The 26072-nt window shown below is 46.1% G+C and overlaps 1 long non-coding RNA gene and 1 gene segment (V, D, J or C); one reads left to right on the top strand and one right to left on the bottom strand.

Annotated features, from left to right (window-relative positions):
* Positions 1-24612, bottom strand: part of LOC309866788 — a 489301-nt gene extending 464689 nt beyond the window's left edge. Inside the window, exon 1 of the long non-coding RNA XR_014312805.1 lies at positions 24557-24612. This is a non-coding gene — a long non-coding RNA (uncharacterized lncRNA). The remainder of the gene's footprint in view (positions 1-24556) is intronic.
* Positions 1-26072, top strand: part of LOC309866777 (M1-specific T cell receptor alpha chain-like) — a 341597-nt gene that overhangs the window by 280328 nt on the left and 35197 nt on the right. Inside the window, exon 3 of the C gene segment in view lies at positions 18389-18441.

Here is a 26072-nt window from a genome sequence, read left to right as displayed (position 1 = left end):
TAGGCAACGAGCATCACCAGACGCACATTAGCCTTTCCTCTAATCCCCTCTCGGGAGGGCTCAGTCCCTCCAGCAATACATGGTCACAGCTGCTCAAAGCCCTGAAGCTCCTTTTCCAGGAAAGCTTTGCTCCCACGCCTGCCTGCCGAGGGAGAGAGATGGTCTGCCCACCAGTCTGCCTGCTCCTAGGGCCGGCCAGCCGGGCAGGGCCCCAGGTGTGAGCGCAGGCTCTCTCATCTGCCCGGTTTTTGTTGAGCTTCCTATCACAGTGGAACACCGGTAACCAGAAGCTCTATTTTGGGAGAGGGACAAGTTTGACGGTCGTTTCAAGTAAGTCAAAGAAAATTTTCCATCACCATTGTGTTGAGCAAGGCCTTGAAATGCCAGCAAGAGTTGTCAAAAGTCTGCTCCTCTCTTTCTCTGCTGCCGGGGACAACTTTCTCTGGAACATAGCTAAGAGTCCCTCCCCTCCACCCCAAGAACGATTTATGGCTTGACAGGTCTTTATTTCCCCAGCCTGAAATCCCTGGGAGGGTGGGGAGGGGGAGCAAGCTGTCCCCTCGCTCACCGTTCACTTCCGCACTGACCAGAGATGTTCGGACCTCTGTGGCACAGGCCACAGGAACTGCAAATGGAGTCGGGGGCGGGGGGGGGGGGGGAACAGCTGTCAACTGAGAGGAAATGGGTCAGAAGGCTAGAGAAGGAAAATGAGACGATTTGGGAGAAAACTGAAATATGGGGTGGAGTAAAGATGACCAAGACAGCAGGGGAGTCCAGACTCATCACTGGGTTTGGACCTGAGGGGTCACTGACAGCACCCACAGAGAGAAAGAGGATTGCTGTTCTCTCCAAAGGAAAAGTTGGCAGAAAAATCAAGCCAGACCTCACATGTCAAGCCTTTCCTAATTACAGCCTTTTATCTCAGTTTCTCTCAGTTGCTCTAGCAGGAAAGGCACCAAAGAGTCCCTGGTGGCTTTGAGCCATAGAAGCATTGCATGGGGGGGGGGGGGGACATAAGAAATGGGGGAGGTTTACAGTACACTTTAAAGTGTTTGGTGCAATGGTTTTTGTAATGACTTAGCACACTGTGTGTCCAACTATGGAAGCAACAACTTAATCTTCGGGACGGGAACTAAAGTCACTGTTATACCCAGTAAGTACATTGTCCTTGGTCAGGTAATCAGTTATACTTTAATTTCCAGGTCTCCTGCGTAAGACTGGGGTGGGGGGGTTGGGGTACATACTAGACCATGCAGGCTCAGACATGAGAATTTCTATCTGTTTTTTCTCATAAGTGGGGTAGAGATGGGTGTCAACCAAATATCTGAGCTTTCTGGGGGAACTTCAGTCTTGAATCTTTAATTCAAAACTAGAAAATATGATTCACAATTCTGTTTTTGCTGCTGCCATCGTGCGCTAATGTGACATGTGAAGAGAATTCAGACAGGATGACTTCATCTTCCCTTTTATCTCGCATGATAATTTTCACTTTGAGTGCTGCATTATGTTTGGGAGAAACGGTAGAAATATAGGCTGTCAAAGAGACAAGCAGCCAGGAGACCCAGAGAGGCAGGCAGACAGAATGCCAAGCAGTATAATTTTACAAAATTGGTCCAGCGTGTGACTCTTTTTGCAGATGGCAAAGGTATTTGGAAAGGTGCTAAGAGCTGATGTTCTAGGTGGGGCAGGCTTACTCAATGGCAACCCTAAGTAAGCACTGATGCCAAGGGGAAAGTTTAAACTTGGAAAACTCAAGGGTTTGGGGTTTTTTTGTTTTGTTTTTTGTTTTCCGGTAGTTTATCAGTACAGCAGCACATCTGCATTTAGTAAATTACAGTTTGGGCAAGGCACAGAATTAACTGTTAAAAACAACTATGTCCAGAGGTGGGAGAAAGAGAGGGATACTAGATACACAGAGTAATGGGGGAAACATAGGGCACATACATTTCTTGCACCTGAAATTAAAAGCTGTGGAAAATTCGAATATGTTCACTTTGTAACCAAAGACAGTTTCACAAAATGGAAAGAAAAGCAGACCGCATAAAGCAAAAACCAAATGTATAGAGCCTTTCCAAGTCTGCATTTTCCAACTGTCTTAACGACTCATTTACCTAGAGGAATCTCCCTCTCCCTCTCTCCCCCCTCCCCACTCCCTTTTGCCGCATTAGACCTTAAAGGCACGAAATTGAGGATTTGGCTATTTGAGGCCCTTCCAATGCAAGGTATGTGATAAAACGCCTACCAGCTAGGCCAGTTGGAGCACCTTTAGACATCCAAGCTTTTTCTCCTCTCCTGTCCAGATAAGATAGAAAAAGCGGTACTCTCCTCATTCTGTATCCAGGGACAGGGAGCTCAGAGAGTGTCCCCAAGTTACAAAGTGAGGCCTGAGCAGTGGGATCTGGGGACCTGGAAATGGTCAATTGGCTCCCAGCCACAGATGCCATAGTAGCCAGAAGCGTTCAGGGAATCGTCCTGGGTCAAAACATAACACACTGGGGGGAAATGTCCCCCTTTGCTGCTTCGCTGAGAGCAACTCAGTGTAAGAATGCTGTACCCAGCAGGGGACAGTCAGAATGGCCCTAAACCAACTCAGAGCCCCAGTAGTTGAGAACTGGGTGTGGAAGCCAGCTCTGATGAGTTTGTTTCCAAGCAGCGCTTCCAGAAATTGTTAGTGGCTGGTAGTTTCTATGGGTTTTGAAATTAGAGGACATCACAGCAGAGTAGAATGGTTTGGAACAGGGTAGTATGATTAGGATTAATGAGATGAAAGAAAATTCTGGCTAGAGGGCTAGAAAGGCCCTGGAAGAAAAGATACACTAGCCCTTCAGAGTGTTCCTTTCAGTGAAGAATTGCAACATTTATCTAGGCCGAGGAGCAGAGAAGCCTAATTCCATACACAATCTACCTTTCCACATTTAAAAGTTTCTGCAGTTATTCCGACGTCCTTGTCTTCTTGGCCAAACACCAGCAGTTCCTAAAAGCAAAATGGAACAGTCCTCTGTTTCCAGGGCCAAGCCACTGGCCCCTACCCCACCCCACGTGCACCCACGCCCATGTGGTTTTTGTAGAAGAGGTTCATGCTGTGGGAAACAGGCCATCTTTGGCTCAGGAACCATTTTGACAGTCAAGCCTTGTGAGTATTAAACACATTCTGCCCCCCACCCCAACCCAACAAGAGTTTCGTCCCATATCTGGCTTAGAAATATTCGATTCTAAAGAAAGACAAAGCAAGATTTCAGGTGCTTAGAAATATTCGATTCTAAAGAAAGACAAAGCAAGATTTCAGGTGCACCGTAAGCACCTCTCGAGTGTGATTCGCTTAAGAATCACCAAGTGTGGCCTCTGAGAAAATCAATCACACCAGTTAACTGGTGTGACCCAGAGCTTTAAAGTAGAATTAAAAAAAAAAAAAAAAAATCTTTTTTAAGTGTTGGTGTCTCCATGGACCACGCTGCCTGCTGTTTTGTCTAGACTCCAAAATGGAAACCTTAGTGTGTAGTCTCCAGCTTAGTGACTTCTCCCAAGCCTGCGACTGAGGGCGGTGTGAGAGCTCGGAGGGCATTTCTGGGTCATGTCAGGGGAAAGCCAGGCAGATGGGCTGGCAAGGCGACACTCATGACAGGTGTCTGCCCTGTTTCTGTAAAGCTGCTGACAACAGTGCGAAGACTGGCAGCAGGGACAAGCTGACTTTTGGGACCGGGACTCATTTAACAGTCAGGCCCAGTAAGTCTAAGGGGATGTGAGGTATTTATGTCTTTTCCTATTATGCGTTCTAGCCTGACCTTTGAGTTGTCCTGTTTTAAGATTCCAGATAGACAAACCACGACGTCTTTCCGTGTCCCTTTAAATGTCTGTAAGTAAGGGTCTCCAGCGTTGCCATCCTCTCCTACATGACAGGAAAGATCTGCGGCCACGACCATTCTCATGACACAGTCGGTAGCTGGGTGATGGCACTCACAGTCCTCGTCCTTGGGCCCTTTCCCATGGACGTGTGTCTTTTGAGCTTTTATGAGAGCAACGAGGGAGGGGAAGAAATGACCAACAGCACCAGCCAGGCCTACGAGCTCTCCTCAGTGTTCGTGGGCTTCAGAGCTGCTGCGAAGGTTCTGAGAGCTTCAGGGCATGGGTCTCTGGCCGAGAGGTTTCTGTAAAGGGTTGACTCGGGGTGCCAATATAGGAGGGAGTGCTAACAGACTCACCTTTGGGAAAGGCACCCAACTCGTCATCCAGCCCTGTAAGTTCCTCTTCCTGGGATGCGGGGATCTAAATAGAGTCCCCACAGGGACATTTCCAACCACTGCTGATGAGTCTCTGGTACCACGGCCTTCAGTGGCACCGTCACACACAAAGAGGGGGGGAGCTGTGTAGGTGAGGGGATGCTACAGCCTGTGATCATCCCCTGATGATACAGCCTATGCTTCGGAGGACTCCTGGGTGTTTTTGTGATTGTGTTTGATTAAGAGGCCATTGGAAATTCTGGGCTTCAGCAGACAAAGGGTACCACTTAGGACAGGGGCAGAACATCCTCGGGCTGCTTTCTTAGCAGCACCTTTGCCGTGCGAATGATTTCCATAGGCATTGTGGAAATGGCTGTGCATGCGGAGGTTTGATTGCTTCTCTTTTTCTGCCGTCATGCCCTCTTCTCTGCCTGACTTCACGACCTTATATTAGAACAGTGATTCATCATTTGATTTCTGAGCCCCATCACTCATCAAGTCCGACAAGAGGGATCCATTAACATAAAACCCAGAGAGGAAAAGGACGAAGCGTTTAATTCCTAGAGTCTGCAGAGTTTAACTTGACAACTTTTGGGCTTGAATCAACTTGCCAGCACCCCACGATCAGTTGAGGCCAAAGAGGGCCACGGGCAGGTAGGGTGAGCCAAGCAGGTGTCTGACCAGAGCTCTGCAGCCCTCCTAGCGACCACAACTGCGGTGTCTGGAAAGTGGAATGGGTCCCTGAGGGCCCACCTGGCTGCGCATCTGGGAGGAGGTCATGGAGAGAGCTCTGTGTAAGCCAGGGAGGGTGGAGACCCGATGGAAACTCCAGCAGCAGGCTTTTGTTATGGAGCATCTCGCATGTGACCACGGACGGTGCTGGGAAATTCATCTTTGGGACCTGAACGAGGCTTCAGGTCACTCTGGGTAGGTGATGGGAGCCCTGAGGTAGCCTAACCGTGTGTTGCTTTAAAGCAAGGGGTAGTGGAGAGGGGCTGTCCTGGCAGGACGTAGTCCTTCCTTCCTTCCTTCCTTCCAGCAGAGCTGATCTCTCTGGGGATACCTGCGTTCAGTCAAAACCTGTGTTCTTTTTATTTCCATTACTGAATCTTTCCTTCCACCTGTGAAAACAGACTTCTCCTTGCTCCGAGCTTCTTCAGTCTTCACACTTGGTGTGTTTCCTTTGGAACAGTGGGTTTGGGAATTAATTCATCATCAGGACTTTGTCACTCCAGGCAGCTGAATGAAAGGGACTCTCAAATGGAGAATAGAGAGTCCTGCTTGTTCTGATAACTTCTCAGGGGTGATATGTTATAAATAAGAGGAAGTGGGTTAGATGACCTGCTAATGACTGCTTTGGAGAGACTCTAAGGAAACCTGCTGAACATCCTACACATTCCACTCCTGGGAAGAGTCATTTGGTTGGACCCTCAGTGCACTAAAAGCAAAACCGTGACCCTCCGAACACGTAGTCAAATGCCCACCCTCTCCCCGCAAGCTCTGCTGTGTGTCATTATTTGCCAATTATGAGATGATTACGTGATAATTCACGTGAAATTATATAGATGAGTAGCCTGAGTATTTTGAACCCGTAATTAAGATGCAAATTATAGAAGTTCTGGAGCGTTCCACCGGGCAGTACCTCATACCTAGTGGTCCCTGAAGACAAACAGTATGTTTGGGCATGATTTGTTTGTGGCATGGGTTTATACGCAGCTCAGGAACTTGTTTGAAAGCTGATTAGATGTCTCAGAGTGCCAATTTGGGGTCTCAATGAGCTGTGCTCAGTGAGCTGAGACGTGCCCACTTTTAGAGGCGAGAAGCCTGACAGCATGGCTGGGTTCCTCTCAGGAGAATAGGACTGTCCTGTTGTGTGGTATTGGTCGGTACCTCTCCCCATAGTGCCTGCAACGCTGGGAGCTGGTTGCAGGGCTGCCCCAGGAGGTTTTTGTTAAAGGGCGTGTGACTGTGTCAATAATTACGACCTTCGCTTTGGAGCAGGGACCAGACTCACAGTAAAGCCAAGTGAGTGAGGAGAACGGGGCGATCTCAAACACTGGGGAGAGTGGTGGTTGTCTTTGGTTCAGTTTTAATGGGATTAAGACACTGACACTGCCCCCTGGGTCCAGGCACCTCGTTTCTTTGGGCCTGAGCTGATGGGAAGTCTGCCAGTCGATGGAATTAGGCAATCCTCAGGACAGGCATGAAGAAGTAGAAGTTTTCATTGTTCTTTCTGGAAGGGAATCCAATGGGACCTGTTGAAACCCAGCTGAATTTAATTGCTTCATTTGGCTCTGGATACAAAGAAATGCTAAGGATAGTAGGCAACATCCCTATTCTGTGATAAGACAAATAAAAAGACCTAACAACCCAGAAATCAGGTTTTCCTCAGTAAGAACCCCTCCAGTCCAGAAGGAGTACAAACAGCTCTCTTAATGTGTCTTTTGGGTTTTGTTGGTTTTGTTGTTGTTTTCATTAATATTCTTTATTAGAACTATGGCTCTGAGAGTGGCATGGTGCTCCTGGTCCCTAAAATAATCACTCCTCCCCCAACCCACCCCGTGTTGGCCACCTGTGCTAGCTGGCATGTCTCTGCCTGAGCTTGTGATTGTTCCATGTGTCTCAGGCATGAGCAGGATACCAGTGTTCTGGGAGCAAAACGGGTAGTTTAAGATCCAGCTCAGATCTCTCTGCACAGTCAGCTGTTACTTTTAGAGGAATGTCCTAACCCTGCCAAGGATCTGGGAGCTGAGGCTGTGGAGTGCTGAGGCTCCCAGCAAAGGGGAAAGTGGCTTCCCTTGGCCAGGGTGCCTCTCAGTCCCCTCCCCCCTCCCACTGGTTATTGTAAGGCCCCATATGACTGTGTGAATTATGGAGGCGGCCAAGGAAGGCTCATCTTTGGAAAAGGCACTCAGCTCTCCATTAAACCAAGTAAGTGCTGGGCTGTGCGGGTCTCAGAAACTAAATCAGTGAGTGCAACTCGAATACCACCCAGAGTGAAGGAAGCAATATTCACCAACCCCTTTCTCTGGTGTCTTCCCACCCTTCACCCATGAGCCCCCAGAGCTGCTCCTGGTCCATGCTGCCTGCTGTGCTCAATCTAGACGGGCACTTCCCTCTGCTGGAAAACTCTGGACATCGTGACATGAAACAAGGTTCTTGGCCCTAGGAGGGCAGTTCTCGGGAGTGATTGCCCTCCTCACCGTGGTGAGTGGGTGACCTTCTCCGCAGCCGTCTTATGGACGAGCCACAGTCAGTGTGACTAGTGTGCGTTTGGTTTTCAGACATTAGAGTCAATGGAGAGCCACATGAGGGAGACAGCAGAGTGGTTACTGCAAAGGGCTTTTTGTTTAGGGAAAACACACTGTGGATCTCGGCAGCGGGTATAACCTCTACTTCGGCAAGGGCACCTCCCTTCTGGTCACACCTGGTGAGTTCTAGTGGTTAACTAATTGTTCTTTCTGGAAGGGAATCCAATGGGACCTGTTGAAACCCAGCTGAATTTAATTGCTTCATTTGGCGTGCAGTTAACTATGTCGGATGTGTGAGCCAGATATGAAGACGCGTTTCCCCAGAGGCTGGATTTGGTTATCAGGTCTATGGGCAGTTTGATAAATTGTACTAATACTGCAGGCAGTGTTTCTCGAAGGTCCACAGAGCGCGTTGAGGCTTTAGGAAAGAAGCAGAGATAAGAGGAAGAAAAGCGTTGTGATAGAGACAGAAACAAGCCAAAGGAAAGGGAGGTGACCCAAGCAGGAGTGTGGAGCCAGGGAAGTGTGTCCTTAACAGATAAGTGCTGGGGACCCAGTTGAGTTGATGCCCATGTCCCCTGGGGGTAGAACTGAAAAATCTAGCAAGTAGACTGAGGACTCGGGTGAGGGCTGGGAAGCACGGTTACAACTTCTCGTGGCTTTCCTCCTGTAGGAGAAGAGCAGAGGAAAACCTCCTCTGGAGACAGGATAGCCCCTGTTCGCCCCCGCCCCCGAGGACAAAGCCTAGCTGAGTTGACCGTGTGGGAGGAGCTGAGAACCCCAGGACCTTAGAAATCTCCCCAGCTCCACAGGGCTCTCTGTGTTCAAGCCAGTCATGCAGCTGTCAGGGAAGGAATAATAAAGATGGATTATAGAAAGCAGTATCGAAGAGGTACGGGCTGTCCCCACGCTTGCAGAGTTCAGTGGTGTGTGGTTTTGTTTTTTGTTGTTATTTTTCTCTTTCCTGTTAGAGTTACTTGCCACAAGGCCTGCCACTTTGCATTTCATAGTATTTCTCCTCAACAACCCTCTGTGCCTGAGGGAGGTGTGACACTGAGGTGATGGGGCAGATTTGTTAACAAAGAGAGTTGATATATTTAAATGTGTGGACCAGGCAATCCACTCTGCTGAAAGTGGCTGGTGGCTCCCTTCCGCTTTTGAATCTGCCCTAAAAGGTCAAAGCACAACCATTTTATTTTTTATTTTCTTTTTTTTTTTTAAGGGTATATTCTTTTTGTAGCATCCATGATGGCTTTATCTTTTGAAAGTGGATTTCATTTCTGTGAATAATCAAAAGCCTCTCAGAGCTATGATTTCTAAAGAAAGGAGGGACTCAGACCCGTTACTGGCACTATTTTGGTGCCAAAATGAGGTATGAATATAAAATCGGGTCATCGCTGGGTACATGTGGCTCATAAACTGATTCTCATGGAGAGTCCTAAAGGGACTACTTCAAAGGGGTCAACACTCATTTAGATGTTTAAATCCTGACATGTTTGTTAGAACAGCCTCTTAATAAATAAATACACTTAAGATAAACATAACATGAAATTGAGGAAGTTTTGCAAACTCAGACCTCATCAAAGCAGTGAAGATTTTCTCTTTAAATGGAGATATTATCTCAAGTAAATCCCTTTTAGAAAAACATGAGGACAGGACCTTCCAGTGGAGAAGAGCATACGATGTCCTACTTATTGACAGCAAAGCTATTCCAAGAAATGGTAACCTTATATGGGTTTATGTAGAGCCACATAACACTGTGACTAACATAGGAGGCAACCAGTATATCTTTGGCAAAGGCACTAGCCTGAAGGTTTTACCAAGTGAGTATACAGACAAGACTTTATTTTTAAAGGTGTTGGTGTTAGAGGGTCAAGAAAAGGTAAAATGAGGGAAATAGTCATTATTGCTAACCAAAGTGGAAATTCTGTGTCTCTCTACCCCAGACAGGGGCGGGTAAAGGAGAGTTCCGAGGCTCACTCTGATGGACTTATCACCATTTTCCTCAGAATTGTATTAATCATTGGAAAAATATTTATTAGCTAAAGAGATTGAGAGACCATCTAAATATAGTAGGAATTCTTTGTTTCGTATTCCCTTCTTTTAAAAACTGTATTCTCATCCCACACTTTTCACTTTTCTTACCTTTCTTTTGGCCTTTCGCCTTGTCCAACTCAACATTTCATGTGGGTATTCATATTTTGAGAAACTCTTATTTCCAATTCTTAGCCTGTCACTTAAGACTCTCTAAAACCTGGGCCATTTCCATTCTCTAAATTTATTCTCAGCTGCTCCCTTCCACAAATGCTCTGCTCTAGGCGAATGGGACACCTACTTCCCCTGAATGTTTACACAAGCCCACACCTATACTTTGTGTCCATAAATCAGTCATCATGGACCCACCACTATAAACAGACTTGCACACATGAAACAAATTGAGTTTCACAATGTCTTTGCCAGGACACCCAACAGAGGTGACACCAGACTTAATTTCATAGGAAGAGCTTGAGAAATTATAACCCTTTTTAAAAATTAAAGAGGCATGGGTAAGAGATCCAGCAGGCAAATAGCAAAGTAGGAAGAAAGGGGATCCTTTTGTAATGGGTGTGGGGGGGAGGGATGCGTCCACAGGAAGAGCTTCTCAGGAGGAGGAACAAGATTGACTAAATCCAAGTAGGAAATTTATGGACTGCCATATTACCTGCGTGTTACTTGCTTTCCCATCACAATGGCCAGTTCCTGATTGTTGCTTGTTAAGCCCCTGGTCCTCCAGGCAGCCAGAGGGGAGGAAAAGGGAGGCAACCATGCTGTCCCCTCAGCAGTGGTGCCCATGGAGCTTCCTTCTCAGATTTTCCTTCAGGTTACCTTCAAATTAAGAGAGATCCCAAAGGACCACCTAGACAGAATAAGAGAAGCTACCAATAAGAGAGAGATTTCATGCTAGTGTTACCTGGGGAAAGGGACAGAAAGAAGAGAAAAAGTTTACCCCAAGACAAAGAAGGAAAGTGTCCTTTTTCCAGTGACCCTCTAAGCAGGGAGCGATAAGGTCTGGAGTTGGAGTCAGAATCCAGGGCTGGCCAGTGCCTGCAACTGTCTCGAGCTCTTTGGAATGAGAAAAGGTGGGAATCTCCTTTGATGTTCCACAAGCTGGACCTCGGTCAGAGGTGTCTGATTCCAGCACCTTGAGGGGTGGACCAGAATCCTCACCCCTCCTGCCAGGGGTGCTCTAGCGGCTGCCCTCAGTCTCTCCCATGCTGATGACAGTATCTCTGACTGCTTGGGCTTGGTGCCATGGACACGATCCACTCCTACTTTGTCCAAATGATGAATATGATCCTCAGAACCCCCTGGAGAACTATTATCTAAAACACCAGAGGATCTGCTAGGGTTCTGGCCATCAGCATTCGGGACTTGGGCAGGAAAACTCCCTCTTTAGACTATTTAGAAAGAATATCCTTCATTTATCCAATGTGGAAACAGTCCTGAAATCCAAGCTGGTGCTAGGATTCTGTGCCAGGTTATTACTGTGACAATTACTTAATATTCTCTGTGCTCCTGGTATCGTTCCTTCCAGAAGATCTTTAGGGAAAACTTAGTACAGTTTCTAGGAGGTTTTCGCTGAGCTGAAGATCACTGTGTGAATAATAATGCAGGCAGCACGCTCACATTTGGAGGGGGAACAAGGTTAATGGTCAAACCCCGTGAGTATCTCTGCTGAATCCATAATGAATGCTCTAATTTCTAAAAGAAGCTGTAGCTCTGAGCTTCATTTGGGGGCTGTTTTCTCCACCCAGTTTTATTTTTTATGTTAATTCTGAGTAATTCTGAGATGATACAGTGTATACATATGCCGTAGGCACATGTGAACATGGGCACGTGTGTGGTCACCTGGCATAGGAACAAACGGGCTGGAGAGTAACAGATTCCTTGTCTTTTCTGTCTTAACCCTTAGGTCAGAAAGTTCTGACTGTGTTGAATGCAGGGATGGGTCAGCACTGGAGTGGGAGAAACCTTCTCCAGTGGGTTTACCGGGATTGCATCCCTCCTTGCTGGTCAGGGGGCAGCTCGGGCTGAAGGTGGAGAGACGAACTATTTAATCTGAGAGGAGCCTTTCCATCCGGCCATGCTATGAATTGACCACAATAATAAACAGTCTCCTCCGCTGCCTCTTTGGCCAGGGTCCCAGCTGGAGGAGCACGCTGCCTGGATTTGTGGATTGAAGGGGATTTCCTGATAGACATTGGCCTGGTCGGTTTCTATAAAGCTTCCTATGGCTGTGTAATATTGGCAACAACCGTAAGCTGATTTGGGGATTGGGAACAAGTCTGGCAGTAAATCCAAGTGAGTCTTCAAATTAACTCTCTCAAACCTGTCTGTGCAGTCTGAAATATCTCAGAAACTGTCTCCCTATTTGGGCCCTAATGTTTAAAATGTGCTCTCACGGGTAGTGTTCTTCTCTTGCCCACCCGAGCTGAGCCCTTGCTTACCCTTCAATCAAAATAACTAGATAGAGGGACCCAGAACGCTATGGTAAGAAGGCAGTTGGAGTATTTGATTGATTCCTCCTGGAGCAAACGGGAGGGCCCATTCCCAAAATAGTGCCACTAGGGAGCACTAGAAGTTGGAGAGGATGAGAACATGCACTATATGCCCAGCTTTCTCTGTCCACACAGTGCCATCATCACATGGGCCATTGTAAGTACTGTGTCCCACCTGCCAAAGATAAGTCAAGCACTGCTGGGAACTCCCAGGACTCAGGGCCATCCCCATGGCCACCCTGGAGAGCGCCTCCCCACCGTGGGCAATCCAGAATGACCCAGACTTGCCGTAGAATTACTGCCTCTCTCAGTCCTTTTTGGCTTATAAGCTTATAGTGGATTTGCTGAAGTAACAGGAGGGGAGTTGGTTTCATCCTAATTCTGGCCTCCCCCAAGAAGTTCTCTCCAGGAATCTTCAGGAACATCTTAGAGACCACCTACCCTGTTTGGAATTGTGCTTCACGGGACCAGGTTGTGTCCCCAGTGGTGTTTGCTGTGGCTTTGGCTGGGGCTAGCTCCCAGGACAGTTCTAGGCTTGGCGAAGCTCAGGGAGAAGAAGAGGAGTTTGTGGAGCCAAGAGGCTTCGGGAAAGGCATCTTTGATATAGGTGTTAATGAATTTCTAAATGAGTTTCTGTGTGTTAACCTGATAAGACTCTCCAGGGAGAAGGTCACCTTACCTTTGCAGCTCTAAATGTAAGACCTGTGTTGCAAAAAAAAAAAAAAAAGAAAGAAAAAAAGAGAAGAAAAGAAAAAAGGGAAATGTCAATTGCAGTGCCAAAATGAAGAGACTGGGTATAAATACTGAATCGGTTTTAATGTTCAGTTTATGAAATGTATGCCTTTTAGGAGAACAGGCACAGGGTACATTTAGTAGGGTCAGTGAGCTAAATATTTTTTCAATGTTACTGACATACACACTTCAAAGGAGAACCCCAAATAGAGAAAATGAGTAATAGTGTAGAGCTTAAGAACATGAATTTTAGAATCGAACTGCCTGGGCAAACCGAATTCTGCCATTTACTGGATGTGCTACCTGGGGCAGGCTATCTAATCTCTTTATGCCTCATTTTTCTCATCTGTAAAATGGAGATAATAATACTACTTAACTCACTGAATGGTTATGCAATTAAAGAGTTAACACCTACAAAGGGCTTTGCTTAGCGGCTGGAACATAGTAAGTCTTCAACAAATATCAGTTACTATTACTAGATCAAGTTACTGAGGGGAAGGAAAGGGGGAAAATTACATCCTTTAAAGTTTTTGTAGAGGCCAGCACTAGAGTGTGGCTCTGGCACCACAGGAAAACTCACCTTTGGGCAGGGGACAACTCTACAAGTAAAACCAGGTGGGTCTGAATGTTTCCAACTGAGGCACGGTTGCCTACTACAGTCGTGTGTTTTGGAGACTCTCCTCCACCTTCTCAGCTTCTAACCAAGGACTTTTACTGTTTGCTTCTATTCTCCTTCTGTACTGCTTAGTAGGGTGTATGTAATACCCAGCTAATAGAGTCTTCCTTAATCCATTTGGTTTCATCTAGAGGCAGAAAGAGGGGCAAGACTGGAGGTGAGCTGGGTCTGGAAATTCTAGACTCGAACTGAGAGAATATAAATCTGGCTGACCTTGGAGAAATAAAAACATCCAATGTGAGAGGGTCACAAGAACAAAAAGTGAGGGGGAGGCCTGGGTGGCTCAGTTGGTTAAGTGGCTGCCTTCAGCTCAGGTCATGATCCCAGGGTCCTGGGATTGAGCCCCACATGAGGCTCTCTGCTCAGCAGGGAGCCTGCTTCCTCCCCTCTCTCTGCCTGCTTCTCTGCCTGCTCGTGATCTCCGTCTGTCAAATAAATAAATAAAATCTTTAAAAAAAAAAAAAAAAGTGGCTGCCTTCAGCTCTGGTCATGATCCCAGCGTCCTGGGACAGAGTCCCACATCAGGCTCCTTGCTCGGCAGGGAGCCTGCTTCTCCCTCTGCCTCTGCCTGCCACTCTGTCTGCCTGTGCTCTCTCTCTCTCTAACAAATAAAGTCTTTAAAAAAAAAATTTCTAAAAAAAAAAAGAACGAAAAGTGATTTTTCTTAAGAGTTTACTAGAGTAGAAACCACCTATGTGGCCACTAGAATTCTCTAAGAACTGTTGTTCAGAGAGAAAACTGTCTTTCAAGCATGGAAATGGCAAGCTCTTTGTGGGAGGGGGGGATGGGGGAGGACAGAAGAGAAACTGTTGGGACTTGGATTTGATTTTTTTTTTTTTTTTTTTGGTCAAGAAACATGGAAGACCGCATTTTCCATTAGGATGGTTTTTAGAAGGCTGTCATCAAGTAGGAGTTGCAATGTGTATAGCTTTATGGAAGTCAGCTTTATAGAGGAATAAGAGGAAGGAAATTTAGCAGAGTACAGTTTTTGTACTGGGCAGAAACACTGTGCCAATTTCTGGGACAAACAGACTCGTCTTTGGGACTGGAACAAGACTCACCGTTATTCCCCGTAAGTCCTTTACCACCTGAGAGAAAGCCCTTAATCTAGAATGACCAGCTCTCACCTCCCAGACACCTAATGAATTTCCAAATGAGCTTCTGTGTGTTAACCTGATAAGACTCTCCAGGGAAAAGGTCACCCTTACTTTCCTGGCTCTAACTGTAAGGCATGTTTTGTAAGAAAAAATGGGAAATGTCAATTGCGGTGCCAAAACGAAGAAGGCGGGGTATAAATACAGGACCGGTTTTAAGGTTCAATTGATAAAATGTAACCCTTTCAGAAGAACCATTTCAAGGTACATTTATTAGTTTGTGTCTACACAGCACAGCTGTCCAGTTAATTTGATTAACGTCTGTAGCTGGTCCAGATATTTAGGCACTTCCTTGAGACACATTCTCTGTGCTCAGAATTGCCTGAATTGACTGTCACATGACCTAAATAATTGCCAGATCTGTTTTACTTTGTGCTGTATAGACTCAGCCTAATAAAAACAAATGCCGTTGTGTTTTTTTGCCGAGTCTGTCTCCTCACCACACAGAAAGTTTTCCTTCTATTCACACAAAGAAATACCCAGCACGCCATTTGACTTATTGCTGCTGCTATTTTGCATTTATATGACTCCTTTCCTTGGAAGAGATTAAGACACTTCATTCGACTTATTAGCTAAACAGATTGACAGCCTAATTAGAAAGAGAGAAGCAGACTTTGAGTATCTTTTTGTGGCTGCTATTCCTGCCCCCTCGTGTAGAACATTTGGTCAGATTGCTCTGTGATATAGGAATAAGAAGGGGAGATGAGCTTTGCCTGTAGTGGGGGCCTTCTCAGCTGTACGTGAGAAATGGTTACAGGAGGTAAGAACAGCCCTAAATAGGTCAGGGCAACCGACAGAGCCAGGAACATGTCTTTCCCCTAGAACTCGTGTGTTCCAGCAAAGCAGAGCATGACAGATTTTGACATCAGCTGTTGGTGTGTACCTACTCCTTCTTACTTGTCTCTTCAGGCCCTGTCACTCCAGGTCTGTTCCTTCCACCGCAAACTCCTTTCTCTCTTCTTGGATTCCTGGCTGCCATGCCCACCCTAGCCTCAACCCCGCCACATGCTGCCACCTGCCTCTTGGGCCTGGCAGCGGTATTCCTGAGGAGCTTCTTAGCTCTTTCAGTGATCCTCAAGTTGCTGAGGCACCCGAGGGAATCCTCCCTGAGGCCAGGTCCCAGCAGAGTCCCCACGGAGATGGAGGCTGCCACCTGGGGCTACCACTGTCTACGGGAAGGCCGGGGCCAGGGGGCCTTGGATGAGGAAGCGCCTGTGGAGGAAGATCTCCATGGAGTAAGGAACACCATGGTTTTCATGATACATGAGTCTGAATCCTCTCCTGTCTGGAACCTGTAGCTTCCTCCTGGGGATCCGGGACACGTGTCTCTGAAGAGCTGGCAGGCTTTTTGTAGTAGAGTCAACCACTGTGGACAGGCCAGGGGAATGTGCTGTATTTTGGGTCCGGCACTCAAGTGATTGTCTCACCACGTAAGTGTCTTTTTCTCATCTCTGTTCACTGGATGTCTGTGAATCCTTTCAAGGAATTCTGGTCTGTGCCCCCATTTCTCAGGGAGTTACTGAGCATATGGTTTCTGGATCTAGCTACACTGCCATTGACCATTAAGACGGTCAAATTTAGCTTTAAAAATAACTTTGACCGGTTTCATTTAATGCTGCTCGCAGACAGCAAAGGGAAATTAGCAAGTCAGGGAAGCTAATTGATGCTCATTCACTGCCTTGGGGAGAGGGGCTGGCATTTCTTTCTTATCTCCCTACCCCCACCCGGTCTGGCTGTGAGGCCTCAGAATTCAGTTGACCTTTTCCACGTCTCTGTCTTCTGGCAGATTAAGTGATCGTGTTTGCTAACTTTCTCGTGGAAAAACACATGAGTCAGATAGATTCTCCTTCAGTTTTTACTAAGAAAGCTTTTTGTTAGTGATTTTGACAATAAACTTCAGCTGCCATATTCCCTCCGGTTTGTGTTAGTAGTATCTTGGCTTCGACAAGCTCATTTCCCCCAGATTATTCAAAACGCGTTTCTCTGGTGTAACCCACTGCACTCCCTCCCGCCCTTCTATCTTCCCAACGCTCTCTAATAAGATAAACAGGGTCACACATCATCAGACGTATTTCACGGACACAAAAGCCAAAGCGCAGACAAGTTAAATAATTTAAGCCAAACCAAAAAAAAAAAAAAAAAAAAAAAATCAGAACTGTGATGAGAGCTTGAGATTCCCTCTTTTCTCAGGGTGAATTATTTTGTGAATTGAAAACAGTTAGCACAGGCCATAGGAATGCGCAGGGGATGAAATTTAACCAGAACGAAAATGGAGGACAGTTTCACCGTGTTGGTGTCTTTAATGTATCTCCAAATGTTTGCAGTTGGTCGTTATTTGGTGCTAGTTATTCGGTGCTTACTGGGCCCCAGGGGGGTTTTTGTAGACCTCGGTATCACAGTGTTACCAACAGCAACAGACTCTTTTTTGGGGCCGGAACCAGATTGCAAGTGATTCCAAGTAAGTGCTGGAAACTCAGCAGCGATTTAGAAAAGGTGGTTTCTGTCAACAGCTGACTTGCATTGGTACATATCCTCACATTACTGCAGACCACTGGACAGGGTAGGGCCGTCCACACCTCTGCCTCCCTGGGCCCCTGGTGTCGGGACTCCGTGTCTCACTCTATAAACGAAATCAGTTTAATCTATATGCGAATACCACGGTTCTGACCAGAATCTTATCAGCAGTGAAAATAAGACACTAGAGAATCAGATGCATTATGACTCCAAACAAATGATCTATTTCTGACTTTAGCATCTTTATTTAAAATATCAGGGAAGGTGAAGTAAGTTCAACTTCGCCAATCTGAAAACTTTATGAATTATGCTCCTCTTATATGCAGAGAGAACTAGATTGACTTTGGATGTTTAGTCATTCAATTTCACCATCTGTATGTGGAATCTGTAATGGCCAAGGGAATCAAATATAATTAAATGAGCAAATAATCTTCAGTAGTCAATATTCCTACATTGTTTTATGTGCTTTGCTCTGGACTTTTTATCTGGGATTTATCTCTAATAGGCTCCCCAGAAGGACAGTGAAGGTTTTTGTTAAGGTTTTTGTGTCTGTGTGGATAGCAACTATCAGTTGATCTGGGGCTCTGGGACCAAGCTAATTATAAAACCAGGTAAGTCTCAGAGATGCGCCTGTAAGGGAGAGGAGACACGAGTTGAATAATACAGGAAACATAGCATGCAAATTGTATTCTTAAGAACAATCCGGCTTGGTGGAGACAATGCACTCAACCCAAGTGGGGTTTTCACTCCCAGTGAGAGGCAATGTCAGCCACCAACTCTCTTGTTTGGTCTAGTTGTTTCCAGAATGAATAATATTTAACTAGCCCTCCAAGAGAGCAGAACTGGGTTGTTAGGGAGTATCTGATTCCCTCTGAAACCGTTAGAATGCTTTTCTGAGGATAGAAACAGCCTTATTCCACTGGAAGAGCAAATCCAAGAAAAGAGAATAGCTCACAGGCAAAGATAAGCCAGTGAAAAGTAGTGTGCCTGCAGCCATCCCCAGTCCTGGCCTCTGGCTGGGGTCTTGTGTTGCAAGCAGATGCCTACAAGCTTCCAGTCACTTGCTGGTGCAACACCTCGGGCTCTGGGCCTTAGTGCAAGTCCTACAAGGATCCAACTTAAAAGGCAGTATCAGTGCAGGTCAACGGAATACAGAGGCCAAAGGGATGGCTGGCAAGTTGGCCTCGGCCGGGGTGGGACCGAGGTGTGCTGAGCCTGAGAGACTAAGCTCATCCTCACCCCATCGTACCCTGCCCCTTCCTGTGGGTTCTTGCAAGGCTCTGAAAGGCTGTGTGAACTATGGGAGTGCTACAAACAAGCTCATCTTTGGGACCGGAACTGTGCTTTCCGTAGAGCCAAGTACGTGAGTAGTGGGGTTCTGTGTCCAGGGCAAGCTGGAAGTAACAGTCACTCTCATGAAAAGGAGGGCTGAGGGCCGACCCAGTAACCCCACGGTCACCCCTTTCCTACCATGATATGGCAGAGAGAAGGAAATGGTACGAATGTGAAAATAAATCCCAGGAGGGAAAACTTCGGTGCCAGTGTTTGTCCCATGTGGATGCTGCAGGCTCTCTGTTCTGCGAACCCCATTTCCAGGCCATATGTCAGCTCTAGTCATACCTGTCCCTGGGTAGATACAGCCTCTACTAGCCTATGTGTTTAATTGTGTGTCAGCTCTTCTACCGGCCACATCTTCTTCTTTTTCTACCAAAGGAGACTCCACAGCTACATTTGGGGAAGTTGCTGAGAAGTCAGGCAGAACTGACCCAAGGAGGCGGCTTAGGGTAGGTTAGTTCAGTTTTCAAACAGGAGCCCTTGTCAGACCTCCCCCGTATTTCCCACACCTTTCATCTTCTCTAGAATGAGCCCTTTGGGTTTGCTCTGGACCCCCACTGCTTCCAGGCTGAGAGGTCAAAGCATCAGTTTTGAATCCTTTCTCTTCAAATCTGAAGAATCAGCAAGTCACAGTTCTGTTGGAGACGAGATCAAGTCTCCTTCTCTCTCCAAGCTCACAGTTCTGTCACTCAAGCTCTACTTTTAACCAAGTCCTGGTATGGTTGACGGCTGTCTTAGAGGCTCACTTTCTCTCCTTTCTTTAATACCTGACGTATATTTCCATCCAGCCAAGGCTCAGCGTTGTGATGAAGGGGCTCCCGTGTGCTCTTACCCTTGCCTCTAGGGTATGCCTTTCCTTATAACAAAAAAGGTTCACTTCTTCCATTTATTTCAGGACCAGGCTTTCTTAAAGGGTAGGAGATGGTGTGTCATAACTCCCTGCCCTTGTCTGTCTAAAACATCATGGGTCCATGGTAGAACTTCTTTGGGAAACAATAGGACTATTTGCCTTTTATCACTCTTCGCTGGTGAAACATTTTCTTTGGCTACCACATAGACACTATTGCACAGTAAGAAAGCTTTGAAACAACTTGGCCAGTGAGTAGGACACAGGACCGTGAATTCAGATGCCTCTGTTGTGATGTGATTTCACATGCCTCTGTTGCTAGGAACCTTCACTATGGAGTAAGACTGCATCATACCTTCAGACCTGTGTGTCTAAGGCTGACCTCACACATGTGAGAGCAAGAATTAACAAATTGCTTGATTCAGCTTTGGCAGATTTAAGCCTAGAAATGCAAAAAGTTCTGAAATATCTCCTAAGTTTGGTCTTTTAAAATAAGAATGTATTGTTTTATGTGGCAGAACCATTTTTTTTTTCCTTCCAATCCTCAGAGACCAATTTCCAGAGACACAGGAAAAAAAAGAAAGCATAGGGAGTCCAACTGCCCCCTCACCAACGTGCCATGTTGGGTGGAGTTTTACTAGGGGTTTCAGTAAAGGCAGGAAATGCTGTGGCAATAATAATGCCAGAATCTTCTTTGGAACGGGAACCCAGCTGGTGGTGAAGCCCAGTAAGTGGCCATGTTCTATTTATATTTGACCAAACAAATAAATCCTGGGAAGTTAGTAGAGATTTAATTTAACATGTAGACAAATGTACCATTTGAAAAATGTCTTTTGCAAACACATGAAACATTCATGATTGTTGGGAATAGAGTAATAATGATAAATAAATGCAAAACAAGACCACCCCAAATTGCCTTTAATGTGGTAGCTTAGCTCTCTTTCTTCTGAAGAGATCTTGGGGCCATGAGTTATTTACAGCCACAGTCTCTCTTAAACTACATTCAGCAATGATTTGTGTGTTTACTGTGATTTTGCCCACCAAACTTGTCTTCCGTTCTATTAAAAATGAGAATCTATCTCATTTTAAATGTCACTAATATGTATAAGCTACCTTCTTTGTCTTTCATGCCTGCATATGTATTTATTCTAATAGATCCAGTCCGAAACCCACACATTTTCCCCTTTTGACAAATGTCCACATCTAGTCCCACACATGTCAGATTTTGCTAAAAACATAGCTTTACTATTCAAATGTAATGGGGGATAAAAACCATTCAGAGATGAATTGACGATCCCAGATGGCTTTATAAACACCTGAGAGGAAATTCAGAGTGAAATAAAATGGCAGGTGTGATGACAAGGCTTTTGTTTAATGATCAGTTCCTCCATAGGGAGTAAAAACTTTTAAACATGCCCCACAGGGGAGGAGAGAGAAAAGGAATTCAGGAGACTGGCCTTCCTGGGGGTGCACCTGCAGTGTCAGTTCCCCCATGGTGCCATTTTGGGAACAATGCGGCCCGCCCATCCAAATGTCCGTGAAAAAGTGAATTTTAAGAGGCATGTGTTGTCAAGTTGGCTGAATGCATTATTAAGCCCTACAACAAGTTAAATTGAAACTATGAAATGACCAGCCCAAGGAGCTTTAAAGTAGGATAGCCTGTTTCCGAATGGTTTAGCTGTGGGAAATGCCAAAGGACCAGGAACAAGCTAGATCACTCCATAGGTTTGCTTAAATCCAGTAAACATGACCAACCCACATGAATCCTTTTTAAATGACATAATAAACAGCATCTAAGGGTCAGTTAGACAATGAGGAGGAGACAGTAGGTCTTGGTTCTTTGTGAGTCAGAAAAGGAGCCCATCAGGGCTGATGGTGATGGCATCAGGTGTCCATCTCTTAGTGGTGAGAGACTATATCTGTGGACTGTGAAAGGAGAACATTTCCCAAAAGGCTAAGATCCCTCTGGGCCAAAATGAATGATCCCCACTGCCCCGGCACGCTCAGGGCTGTCATGATGAGTGCAGCAAACTACATGCTTGTCCTAGAATGAGGCATTTTTGGGGTCTGGTGATATGGCCACTCTAATAGAGCCAAGGGTCAGGTAAGGCCTCTGTAATGCAGCTCTGTTTCAGATGTGTGGCTGATGGGGCCTCTACCTGCTCCCATCTCTCTTTGGGCTCTGAAGAGTAAATTTCTCACCCAATGGTGGTTGACCTGCCAATTTTTGACTTCCATGATAGAATTGTGTTTGATATGGAAACAGAGTTTGCTGAATTGTTGCTTTCATAATTTGCCCTCTGTGTTAAATGAGGTCATCCAATTTCCTCTCTACACATTTGCAATAAGCAGCATAAAATTCAAGCAAAATAACCAGGAGACACAGAGAAAGATGGCTGAAGAGATAATGAGGCCTGTTTATTATAGTAGAAGATAGTGTGGAGATCTCTTAAGTCCCAGAAAGATGAAGTATCCATTAAGGAATGTGTAACTTTCGTGAAAAGAGTCACCAGGAGTTTTTGTTGGCACCCCAATCACAGTGTGAATGTTGCAAAAATCATCTTTGGAAAGGGGACTCAACTTCATGTTCTCCCCAGTAAGTGCATTGCTTGTGATTTTCTTATACTAACTCCCACTGAGCTCAAGGTGCTTTTGATATTGGGTTTGAACAGTTTATTGGGCTCAAAGACGTGTGGGCAGTGTCTAAATCCTGGGCCCTTCCGCTCTCATGGAGACCGGGTTCTTGGCCCTTCTGCAGCTTAGCCAAATACCAGTTCTTTCCCCATCAGAGCTGGAAAGTTGCTGCCAGTGTTCTGTTGCTGACATATCAATTATCTTTTTCATTGTTTGTCTTATCAAGAGTACAACATCACGAACCTTTGCCTAGAGTCTATCTTCAAGTCTCCCCCACAGGGCTTGACCCCAGTGAACTTTGTTTGAACACATTGTTAAAACCAGTGTGATTTCTGGCTCCATCCAAAGTGGTTTTGGAAGTAACCGCAGCCTATCTATGACCCTCTCCTTCCACTCTTCATAAAAGACCTACTTTTTCCTTGTTTGGCCTCTGCTAAGATTCCTGGCTCTGATGCTCCACGCCTTCTCATTTCCCTTGTTCCAGGGATGGGTGGGATATAGCTTTGTAAAGACTTACTTAAATGCCAGAGGCAATAAAGTTGGTGTGTCAGCCAACAGCAACAGCGTATGCTCAGCCTTCTTGCACTGTGCCATTTTCCAAATCCCTCTCTTCGTATAGGAAAAGGAGCCACTCCTTTTTCTTTCTAGCACAGCCAAGAGTTCAGCATGAGGCCAGAGACAGGGGTTTTCCTTTGGAACATTTTTCACAGGCTAACAATAAGCTGGCAGTTTGCGGGTTTCAGAAACGCACTCTTGGGCCCCGGCTCCATGTATGGAAGCTCGTGTAGCCGGTCAAAGCCAGGAGCGTCTTCATGGCACCACGTTTTATAGAGTATCTGGGAGAAGGAGGCAAAGACAGGCTAAGGGTAAACAAACCCATTGTTCATTGGGAAGAGTTTGGTCTGGGAAAAAGACTAACAAGAAGAAACATCCAGAAAAACCTGGGCCAGGCAGTTAGAGTTTTTGTCATAGAGGCAGTCACTGTGGGAATTCAGGAAACAGCCTGCCTGTCTTTGGAAAGGGCACAAGACTTTCTGTGATTGCAAGTAAGTGTCCCTGGCCATCCCTAATGTTGATCAGTGTGGCTTCTTCCCTTAATGATTTTTCAGTGTTCCTAGGAATGCTTTTGCACCCACCCCACCCCCACCTCCAAAAGGTCTGTTAAGAGCTAGGAAGTAAGTTCTGAGCAGGAAGATAAACAGGTTACTCTGGCTGGATTCAAAAGCCCGCCAGACAATCAGAGGCAAATTCGAGCACCTCAGTCGGGCCTCGGCACCTCCAGCTGACTCTCTGACCACACAGATTGGCCCAGTTCCCTCCTCTGGTCCCAGGAGACCAAAACCTTAGGATAGAAAACTGGAGACTCCTTGGCCTGAGGCACACAGGAAGGCTTGTCTGAGATCCAGGAGCCATTTAAAATATTAATGTTGTGATTAATTTTAATTTGTCTAAGTAATGCATGAAAATTTCTCATTGTAAAAACTATTCAAATTATGGATAAAGCCAATATTCACCTTGACCTACTTCCCTCAGTATGAGTTTTCACCCCTTAGAAACAACCACTGGGACTGGTGTGGTATGTTATGATGAGTTTCTACGGGGAGTTTGTTGACATGCAGTCTCAGGTCTTCAAGGAAGGAGGCTGGAGACACAAAGCACTCTGACTGCACCTTGCAGATTTCAATTAGATAAAGCACAGTTGCTTGAATGCAAAAAGGCTGTTGGCAAAGGAGAGCCACCTTCCCAGGAGCTCTCAAAGACTGGATGGGTCTTTGGTCAGAGAACACCTTGGCTGGAGACAGGAGGATGGACAAGATGGCCTCTGAAATCCAGCCAGGTCCCTGGGGATGGTCCACCCCATGGCCAGCCTCTGTCACAGCTCTTCTGCCCACCATCTGACTATTGTCACGGTCTCCGCTTTTGTCAGCACTGCTCCTGTGTCCTGAAGGCTTTGATTTCCTCAGTATCTGTGGGGTTTTTGCAAAGAAAGGAAACTCTGTGCATACTCTACGGGTGGGGGTTACGGACTCACATTCGGGAAAGGCACCAAGCTCCTGGTCACACCAAGTAAGTTCTTCTTTCTGGCTAATTATTCTTCCCAAGAAGCCTATCCTCCATCATGCAGAAGCTGTCAAAACACAGGTGGTGTTTTCTTTGCTTGGTTTGTGTTGGGTGGTTCGTGATACCAGTTGGAAAACAAGGTTATTAATGCATAGATTCCCTAGGGCATTGTGCTTGGCTTTCGCTATCCATGGAGTCTCTCCGTGAGAAAATGTGTGAGCCTCCGCAAGGAGGAAGGTCCAGGGAAAGTGGGGAGAAAAAAGACAGGAATTGGATGAAAATAGACAAAAGGCCTGCAGGAATAACAAATAAGAATAGGATCCCAGGAGACCAGCCTTAGCCGCATTGAGGGAATTTCCCAGGAGGTGCTCCTGCCAAGGCCCATTCTTTCAAGGAAAATTATGGCCAGTACAATCGGGCTGGAAAGTTGCTAGTTATTAGCATTCATTCCGCGTCCTAACCTAATTACAAGGAGATTGTTTTGGCCATGGGCAGTCATTTCAGGTTCTGTTTTCCTGCTTGCCTCCTCCACCTCCACCTGTCTTCCTAGAGGCCCCAGTCAAGGTTATTGCAATAGCACCGAGCACTGTGTAACACTAATGCAGGCAAATTAACCTTTGGGGACGGGACCACGCTCACTGTGAAGCCAAGTAAGTTGTGTTCTTCTTTGGCGGGGCCTTTAGGGGCAATCAATCAAATCATTAGTTTGAAAATACTTTAATCCTGTGCATCTGCTTGGGCTCTTTATTCATGTTCTTTCCCCAGGCCAAAGAGAGCTGGTTCCTTCTCTGCTTTAAAATGAGATGTGCACACACACACACACACACACACACACACAGTATCTAACTATGGCTCATGGTGAGGGGCTCTCAGGAGCATAGACAACACTTTCAAAGAAATAGAGGTATCAACAATCATTGAGCCAACGAGGATATCAGGAAGGACCTCCGGAGGGGAAACCAGGGCTATACCACCCCTAACAAGGCTTCCCTGCATGCACCCTGGCCATTTGGCATATGCTTCAGCTCCTTCTGATGTTCTGGGTCAGGAAATTCCACAGCGCCTCTCTGTAATCAATTCTGAAATTTAGCAAGCCTTGCTGCCAGAAAGTACTTTTTTGCATCCAGCTTTGACCACCACCACTAGCCACTGCCATTTAAATCTCTCAAAAGAATCGTTAGAACTTTGGGCATCTCATTTGGGAGCAAAATTCTTTCTGTAGAACGTGAGACTCAGCACTGAGTCTACTTCTGCAGCATCCCTGAGTGGCCTTGTGTTCCCTGGGAACATTTCAAACACAAGTATTTATGGATTAGGCACTATAGCATGAATTATAGAGATAGAAAATAGCTATAGAGATAGCTATAGAGATAGAAAAACCAAAATCCCAGTCCTGGCTCCACTACTTTGCTTGGCTGTGTGACCTTGGGGAAATTACTAAACCTCTCTGAGCCTCAATTGCCCCAACCATAAGATGAGGATTTAAAAAAAAAAAAAAACCTACCTTGTTGAGTTAGAGTAAGGATCAGATAAAAGAATACAGCTAAAGTATTTAGCATAGTGCCCAAGACATAAGAAGAGCTCATTAAGCCCTAGCTATTAATAATAATGATAAACATCATCTCCAACACACAGTCGAACTTCTGTTTTGCCCCTCGGGCTTCTCTGTCAAGACTCCGTCATGCATCAGGAGAAGAGCTGGCATGGGGGGAGGATGGAAAGTGTCAGCCTGTTCTATGAAATTCTTCACCTGGGATTTGAAAGTATCTAAGTGGAAAGAGAAAGAATCTTGGCTCATTTAAATACAAAATCATCCAAGTGTCAGAGGCAGGGGAGAAGTTTCTGCAGAGAGCTGCATGGCCAGAGCTCCTGAGGCTGCCCACAGGCCCTTGGAGCATGGGTGCACGCATGGTAGCCAAATCCTTCTGCCTCCCACCACGCTGACCCCCGTGTGACTTCCTCCAGAGTGCCCCAGGACACAGGCTTCCCATGTGGAGGGACAGGGACAGAGAGAGAATGGAAGCCCCACAGGAAGAAGCAACCTGTCCCCAAACTGTCCTCCTGCTCCTCTGGGTAACGAAGCTCGTGATGAACTATGGTACCTTCGAGGGGC

Source organism: Mustela nivalis (assembly GCF_964662115.1).
Source record: "Mustela nivalis genome assembly, chromosome: 6".
Taxonomy (NCBI): domain Eukaryota; kingdom Metazoa; phylum Chordata; class Mammalia; order Carnivora; family Mustelidae; genus Mustela; species Mustela nivalis.
The sequence above is the reverse complement of the archived record's forward strand: the minus strand, read 5'-3'. Positions and strand labels throughout refer to the sequence as shown.